The sequence below is a fragment of the Pinus tabuliformis genome, chromosome 7 (assembly GCF_031772625.1).
Source record: "Pinus tabuliformis cultivar Carrire ecotype Pingquan chromosome 7, CPIR1, whole genome shotgun sequence".
NCBI lineage: Eukaryota > Viridiplantae > Streptophyta > Pinopsida > Pinales > Pinaceae > Pinus > Pinus tabuliformis.
This window is the reverse complement of record NC_142293.1, coordinates 1117820433-1117830007: the sequence shown is the minus strand read 5'-3', so window position 1 is coordinate 1117830007 and position 9575 is coordinate 1117820433.

Genomic DNA, 9575 nt, shown 5'->3' with positions numbered 1-9575 from the left:
GGGTTTCTGTTGGGTCCCTATAATACTAGTGATTACCCCATTAATATTGTAGTTATACCCCTTATTTATATTGTTGTGCCCCTATTACCCCCATATTGTTATTTCCGCGCCCCATAGAATCCCTCTATTGTTATTTTTGTGGCTTTATATTATTATTGTTAGGTCGGCTGGATTATATTGTGACTCCTTAGACTCCTATATATAGAAAGGAGGTTTTGTCATTTGTATCATCAAAGAATTTTTCATTTATGTAATGTAAAGGAGGTTTCCCCCTCGAAGAGGCTGAATTCTAAGGCGTTGATCTATCTTTTCTATCTTTTCTTGAGCTGGTTTCATAACATTTGGTATCAGAGCTTTGGATTCTAGGGTTTCGCTGCTCCAAACAAGTCATCGTGGAATTTTCGCTATAACTTTTTTTCTGTGACGTTTCAGAAGTTGCAAAAAAAACCCATTTGAGAATAAATCGTGCTGAACCTTGGGTACGAATTTCAGAGCTTTTCGTGCGATATTTGCGGAGATATGATCTGAGGAAGTTGGCCTTTTTGCAGACTCCTGAATTACATTCAAAACAGGTGACCTGGGTAAAATCGTCATAACTTTCTCTATGGGGATCGGATTGCAATCTCGTAAGAAGGTACAGAAAGAGGACAGACTATAGTTTCTTTTATATGTGTTTCAGATTCAAAGGTTGAAACAGTGACTCGTGGCATGTCGTACAAGTTCACTCTACTGAACTAGTCGAAAAGCAAGTCACTGTGGGAGATTTCACATAACTCTTCCTTGGAGAATCCAATTTGGGTCAGACTTGTGGCATTGGAAAGAGGACGCACAAGGCTACTACAAGTTGCATTTTTAGAACTGGGTGATCAGAAATTACAGAGATACATCAGATTCAATATCAGGCTTCTATAAAGTGAAAAAAGGTGTGTATTTTTTTTAAATTTTTGTGTAAGCTTGGTTCAACGGAATTCAAAGGGCATAGTAAAGCATTATTATCGGTAACTGATGCCCCAAGGAAAGAAAATGCAAACACCTAGTAAGGAACCTGAAAGTTCTAGCATGACTCATGAAGAAGAGGAAGAAATTCTACATGATATATCAAAATTACAAGAACAAGTGCAACAAATGTCACGCTCACAAAAGCTAACAGAAGCTAAGATAAGTGGCGTGGAAGCTAAGATAAAGGGCATGGAAGCTAAGATGGATGATCCAAAGACAAATTTGAAGAGAGACATGGCAGATTTGAAGACAGATTTGAAGACAGACATGGCAGATTTGAAGACAGATTTGACAAATTTTCTACAAGAAATACTTACTAATGGTGAAAAGGTTGTAAAGGAAACTCATGATGTGAACAAAAGTAATGTTAATCATGATTCCATAGACGCTAATGTTGGATCGAAGACCCACCATATTCCAAAAATCGATATGAGGAAGTTTGATGGCAAGGATCCCGCCACATGGATATTACAGATGGAGCAGTTCTTCGATCTCAATCATGTGCAAAACACACAAAGGTACGTATGGCAACTGTATATTTGGAACCAAATCAGTTTGTATGGTATCAACGGCTTTGCTCTCGTAAAAAATTTATCACTTGGGCAATTTTTACGGAAGAATTGATAGCACATTATGAAGATACAAAAAGCAACACTTTTTTTAGCCAATCGATAAGTCTCAAACAAAAGGGTTCAGTAATGGAGCACATTGAGGAGTTCCAAAAATTGAACATAAGGGTAAAAGATATTCCAGAGGAGCATAGGATTGATGTGTTCATAGGGTCTTTAAAGGATAATATCCAACATGATGTTCGCCTTTGGGAACCTGATTCATTAGAGAAGGCATTCAGGTTAGCAAGAAAAATGGAGAGCAAAATTATGGCAACTAGGAAGCATACCATTCACAACTATAAAGACGGAAGTGTTGTTTCCCATAGTCTTCCACAACCTACAAGGTTGACACCACAACAATTGGAAGAAAAAAGAGCAAAAGGACTTTGTTACAATTGTGATAGCAAATACACAAAAGGTCATAAGTGTGCTGAGAAGAAATTATTCTACATAGATTGTGAAGAGGAAGAAGAAAAGGAGCAAGAAAGGTCAAAAGAAGAGGATATACTCCAAGAACAAAGCCTAGATGAAGAACAAATAAATCCAACCATATCTTGTAACGCATTGGCGGGAATTACCACTCCTCAAACCATCAAGATAGAAGGACAAATCAAGAAGAAAAAGGTAATAGTGTTGATTGATTCAGGAAGCACCCACAATTTTATTCATTGTAGGGTAGCAAAAGAATTGAATTGCTTCCTATATACAGCACCAGAGTGTCAAGTGATGATTGCAAATGGAGGAACAATAAATTGCTCTGGAAAGTGCCATAATATCAAGCTATCCATGGGAGAATATGTATTGACTAGCCCAATGCTTTCCATTCCAATGGGAGGTGCTGATGTTGTACTAGGAGTCCAATGGCTACAATCCTTGGGTACAATAGCTTTTAATTTTCAAGAACTTTTCATGAAATTTTCTGTGGAAGGAAAGGAAGTTGAATTAAGGGGTATTGCAGGGAAACCAGGAAAGATAATCAGCTCTAATGGCATGACAAAGCTTCTAAAAAAGGAGCAAAGAGGTGTAATTGCACAATTATGTTCGCTAGATGTTTCCACATTGGAATCATCTATTTCTCCATATCTCCAAAAAGTCATGAACAATCATTCCAAGGTATTTGAGACTCCCAAAGGTCTCCCACCTATGCGTGATCATGATCATGCTATTCATCTGATTCCAGGAAGTGTTCCTCCAAACATCAGGCCGTACAGATATCCCTATGTCCAAAAAAGTGAAATTGAACGTATGGTTGTAGAAATGCTAGAGGCTGGTATAATTCAACCGAGTCAAAGTTCTTTCTCAGCTCCAGTAGTATTGGTGCACAAAAAGGATGGATCATGGCACATGTGTCCAGATTATAGGGAGCTCAACAAGCTCACTATTAAAGATAAGTTCCCCATTCCTGTCATTGATGAATTATTGGATGAATTGCATGGATCAATTTACTTCACCAAGTTGGATCTTCGTTCGGGATATCATCAAATCAGAATGAAGATTGAAGACATTCCGAAAACGGCATTTAGAACTCATGAGGGTCATTATGAATTTTTGGTCATGCCTTTTGGCCTTACCAATGCACCTTCAACATTTCAAGGTTTGATGAATTCAATTTTCAAACCATTCCTTAGAAAATTTGTGTTAGTGTTTTTTGATGATATACAGGGTGCTACAACTATTGGAGGAGAAACAATTATATGCAAAAAGATCCAAATGTTTCTTTGGAGTCCAGGAGGTGGAATATTTGGGTCATATTGTATCTCATGAAGGAGTTAAGGTAGACCCTAGCAAAATTAAAGCCATTAAGGAATGGAAAATCCCCACATCCATAAAGCATCTGCGAGGATTTCTTGGGTTGACAAGGTATTATCACAAGTTCGTTAAGAATTATGGGAGAATAGCAGCACCTCTAACAACATTATTGAATAAAGATTCATTTTCATGGACTCCGGAAGCAACAAAGGCCTTTGAACATCTTAAAGAGGCAATGTGCCAAGCACCGGTCTTAGCTACACCGGACTTCACAAAAACCTTTATTGTGGAATGTGATGCTTCAGGAAATGGAATTGGTGCTGTTCTAATACAAGATGAAAGACCCATTGCTTTTGAAAGTCGTCCAATCAAGGGAAAGTTTTTAAGAAAAGCTATTTATGAGAAGGAAATGTTGGCAATACTCCATGCACTTAAGAAATGGCGACCCTACCTAATGGGAAGACACTTCAAGGTAAAAACGGATCATGCTAGCCTTAAATACTTTTTAGAACAAAGATTATCCTCTGAAGAGCAACAAAAGTGGGTCACAAAGATGTTGGGTTATGACTTTGAAATCATCTACAAAAAAGGTAAGCAAAATGTGGTGGCAGATGCACTCTCAAGAAAGGATGAGGATGTGGAAGCATTGTTGTGTGCCATTTCTATTATCCAACCAGATTGGATAAACGAAGCAAAGGAGGAATGGAAGAATGACAAAGAAGTGTGGGCACTTATTCGAAAGCTACAACAAGATTCCAGTACTTCTGATACATTTAGCTGGCAAAATGATTCGTTATGGTACAAAGATCGCTTATACCTCTGTAAGAATTCCCAGCTAAAACAAAAGATTCTTATGGAATTGCACACTTCTCCCTTAGGAGGGCACTCAGGATTTTTAAAAACTTACCACAGGGTTAAGAAGGAATTTTTTTGGGATGGCCTTAAATCAGATATTCAAAATTTTGTGGCGGAATGTTTGGTTTGCCAACAAAATAAAGTTGAAGCAATTAAGACACCGGGTCTATTACAACCTTTATCCATTCCAAGCCAACGTTGGGAGGAGGTTTCAATGGATTTTATCACAGGTTTACCCAAGTCTGAGGGAAAGAGTGTCATCATGGTGGTAGTTGACAGACTTACCAAGTATGCACACTTTTGTGCATTATCACATCCATTTAAAGCCAGTACAGTTTCTACTGCATTTATGGAAACAGTTCAAAAGCTACATGGAAACCCAAAGATTATTGTAAGTGATAGAGATCCCATTTTCACCGGAAATTTTTGGACAGAATTATTTTCTTGTCTTGGTACTCAGTTAGCTCATAGCTCATCTTATCATCCTCAATCTGATGGGCAAACTGAGATAGTAAACAAATGTTTAGAAGGATATCTTCGTTGCTTTGTATCCGATAAACAGACACAATGGGTCAAATGGTTGCCTCTGGCTGAATGGTGGTATAACACTTCCTTCCATACAACAACAAAAATGACCCCATTTATGGCACTTTATGGGTATCAACCACCATCCATCACATCATATTTAAGAGAAAATTCTAAGGTTCAGGCAGTGGAACATCACATCGAACATCAACAACAAGTCCTCCAACTCTTAAAGGATAACATCGTGTTGGCACAAAATAGAATGAAACAACAGGCAGATCAACATCGCAGTGAAAGAAGTTTTGATGTAGGTGATTGGGTATTCCTACGCTTACAACCATATAAGCAAATGTCCCTAAAGCAAGCTAAGAAGGATAATAAATTATCACCAAAGTATTATGGTCCGTACAAGGTGTTGCAAAAGATTGGTACTATGGCATACAAATTGGAGCTTCCTGCAGCTTCTCGATTGCACCCAGTTTTCCATGTTTCATGGTTAAAGAAGGTTATAGGCGAAAAGCTCCCAGTTCAAACAATATTGCCAGAACTTGACGAAGAAGGAAAAATTATATTGGAACCGGAAGCAGTCACAGAAACAAGAACTCGACAGCTACGAAATCGATCAATTTCAGAGTATCTTATCAAGTGGAATAACTTATCCGCTGAAGATTCCACATGGGAGGATGAGAATTTTATGCAGAAGTATCCAGAACTACTCAAGCGTTGAGGACAACACTTTTTTGAAGGAGAGGGGCATGTTGGGTCCCTATAATACTAGTGATTACCCCATTACTATTGTAGTTATACCCCTTATTTATATTGTTGTGCCCCTATTACCCCCATATTGTTATTTCTGCGCCCCATAGAATCCCTCTATTGTTATTTTTGTGGCTTTATATTATTATTGTTAGGTCGGCTGGATTATATTGTGACTCCTTAGACTCCTATATATAGAAAGGAGGTTTTGTCATTTGTATCATCAAAGAATTGTTCATTTATGTAATGTAAAGGAGGTTGCCCCCTCGAAGAGGCTGAATTCTAAGGCGTTGATCTATCTTTTCTATCTTTTCTTGAGCTGGTTTCATAACAGTTTCGTTGCTCTAAACAGGTCATCGTGGCATTTTCGCTATAACTTTTTTTTTTTTTTTTGTGACATTTCAGAAGCTAAAAAAAAAACCCATTTGAGAAGACATCATGTTGAACTTTGGGTTTGAATTTCAGAGCTTTTCGCGCTACATTTGAGGAGATATGATCTGAGGAAGTTGGTCTTTTTGCAGACTCCTGAATTACATTCCAAACAGGTGACCTGGGGGAAATCGTCATAACTTTCTCTCTGAGCATCGGATTGAAATTTCATAAGAAGTTACAGAAATAGGATGGACTTTAGTTTCTTGTAGATATTTTTCAGAGCCAAAGGTCAAAACAGTGACTCGTGGCACGTCATACAAGTTCGCTCTACTGAACTAGTCTATAATCAAGTCACTATGGGAGATTTCGCATAACTCTTCCTTGGAGAATCCAATTTGGGTTAGACTGGTGGAATTGGAAAGAGGACACAGAGGGCTACTGTAGGTCAAAATTTTAGAACTAGATGATTAGAAAGTACAGAGATACATCAGAGGAAATATCGAGCTCCTACAAAGTGAAAAAAGGTGTGTAGATTTTTTAAATTTTTGCTTAAGCTTGGTTTGAAAATTTATTTTGAAGGAATTCAAAGGGCATAGTAGAGCATTATTATCGGTAACTGATGCCCCGAGGAAATAAAATGCAAACACCTAGTAAGCAACCTGAAAGCTCTAGCATGACTCATGAAGAAGAGGAAGAAATGCTACATGATATATCAAAATTACAAGAACAAGTGCAACAAATGTCACTCTCACAAAAGCTAACATAAGCTAAGATAAATGGCGTGGAAGCTAAGATGAATGGCATGGAAGCTAAGATGGACAAATTGAAGATAGATTTGAACACAAATTTGAAGACAGGCATGGCAGATTTGAAGACAGATTTGACAAATTTTCTACAAGAAATACTTACTAATGGTGAAAATGTAGTAAAGGAAACTCATGATGCGAACAAAAGAAATGTTAATCATGATTTCTTAGACTCTAATGTGGGATCGAAGACCCACCATATTCCAAAAATCAATATCAGGAAGTTTGATGGCAAGGATCCCGCAACATGGATATTACAAATGGAGCAATTTTTCAATCTCAATAATGTGCAAAACACACAAAAGGTACGTATTGCAACTTTATATTTGGAACCAAATCAGTTTGTATGGTATCAATGGCTTTTCTCTCTTAAAAAAATTATCACTTGGGCAATTTTTACTGAAGAATTGATAGCACATTATGAGGATACAAAAAGCAACACTTTTTTTAGCCAATTGATAAGTCTCAAACAAAAGGGTTCAATAATGGAGCACATTGAGGAGTTCCAAAAATTGAACATAAGGGTAAAAAATATTCTAGAGGAGCATAGGATTGATGTGTTCATAGGGACTTTAAAGGATAATATCCAACATGATGTTCGCCTTTGGGAACCTGATTCATTAGAGAAGGCATTCAGGTTAGCAAGAAAAATGGAAAGCAAAATTATGGCAACCAGGAAGCATACCACACACAACTATAAAGATGGAAGTGGGTTACCCCTAGTCTTCCACAACCTATAAGGTTGACACCACAACAATTGGAAGAAAAAAGAGCAAAAGGGCTTTGTTATAGTTGTAATAGCAAATACATTAAAGGTCATAAGTGTGCTGAGAAGAAATTATTCTACATAGATTGCGAAGAGGTAGAAAAAAAGGAGCAAGAAAGGTCAAAAGAAAAGGATATACTCCAAGAAAAAAGCCTAGATAAAGAAGAAATGAATCCGACCATATCTTGTAATGCATTGGCGGGAATTACCACTCCTCAAACCATCAATATAGAAGGACAAATCAAGAAGAAAAAGGTAATAGTGTTGATTGATTCAGGAAGTACCCACAATTTTATTCATTGTAAGGTAGAAAAAGAATTGAATTGCTTCTTATATCCAGCACCAGAGTGTCAAGTGATGGTTGCAAATGGAGGAACAATAAATTGCTCTGGAAAGTGCCATAATATCAAGTTATCGATGGGAGAATATGTATTGACTAGCCCAATGCTTTCCATTCCAATGGGAGGTGTTGATGTTGTACTAGGAGTCCAATGGCTGCAATCCTTGGGTACAATAGCTTTCAATTTTCAAGAACTTTTCATGAAATTTTCCGTGGAAGGAAAGGAAGTTAAATTAAGGGGTATTGCAAGGAAATCGGGAAAGATAATTAGCTCTAATGGTATGACAAAGCTTCTAAAAAAGGAATAAAGGGGTGTAATTGCACAATTATGTTCGCTATATGTTTCCACATTGCAATCATCTATTTCTCCAGGTCTCCAAAAAGTCTTGGAAAATCATTCCAAGGTATTTGAGACTCCTAAAGGTCTCCCACCTATTCGTGATCATGATCATGCTATTCATTTGATTCCAGGAAGTGTTCCTCCAAACATCAGGCCGTACAGATATCCCTATGCCCAAAAGAGTGAAATTGAACGTATGGTTGCAGAAATGCTAGAGGCTGGTATAATTCAACCTAGGCAAAGTTCTTTCTCTGCTCCAGTAGTATTAGTTCACAAGAAGGATGGATCATGGTGCATGTGTTCGGATTATAGGGAGCTCAACAAGCTCACTATTAAAGATAAGTTTCCCATTCCCGTCATTGATGAATTACTGGATGAATTGCATGGATCAATTTACTTCACCAAGTTGGATCTTCGTTCAGGATATCATCAAATCAGAAAGAAGACTGAAGACATTCCAAAAACAACATTTAGAACTCATGAGGGTCATTATGAATTTTTGGTCATGCCTTTTTGCCTTACCAATGCACCTTCAACATTTCAAGGTTTGATGAATTCCATTTTCAAACCATTCCTTAGAAAATTTGTGTTAGTATTTTTTGATGATATACTAATCTATAGCAAGTCTTGGAAGGATTATGTTGAACATGTTGACAGGGTGCTACAACTATTGGAGGAGAAACAATTATATGCAAAAAGATCCAAATGTTTCTTTGGAGTACAAGAGGTGGAATATCTGGGTCATATTGTATCTCATGAAGGAGTTAAGTTAGACCCTATCAAAATTAAAGCCATTAAGGAATTGAAAATCCCCACATCCATAAAGCATCTGTGAGGATTTCTTGGGTTGGCAGGGTATTATCGCAAGTTTGTTAAGAATTATGGGAGAATAATAGCACCTCTAACAACATTATTGAAGAAAGATGCATTTTCATGGACTCCAGAAGCAACAAAGGCCTTCGAACATCTTAAAGAGGCAATGTGCCAAGCATTAGTCTTAGCTACACCAGACTTCACAAAAACCTTTATTGTGGAATGTGATGCTTCAGGAAATGGAATTGGTGCTATTTTAATGCAAGATGAAAGACCCATTGCTTTTGAAAATTGTCCAATCAAGGGAAAGTTTTTACACAAAACTATTTATGAGAAGGAAATGTTGGCAATACTCCATGCACTTAAGAAATGGTGACCCTACCTAATGGGAATACACTTCAAGGTAAAAACGGATCATGATAGCCTTAAATACTTTTTAGAACAAAGATTATCCTCTTAAGAGCAACAAAAGTGGGTCACAAAGATGTTGGGTTATGAATTTGAAATCATCTACAAAAAAGGGAAGAAAAATGTGGTGGCAAATGCACTCTCAAGAAAGCATGAGGATGTGGAAGCATTGTTGTGTGCCATTTCTATTATCCAACCAGATTGGATAAACGAAGCAAGGGAGGAATGGAAGAAT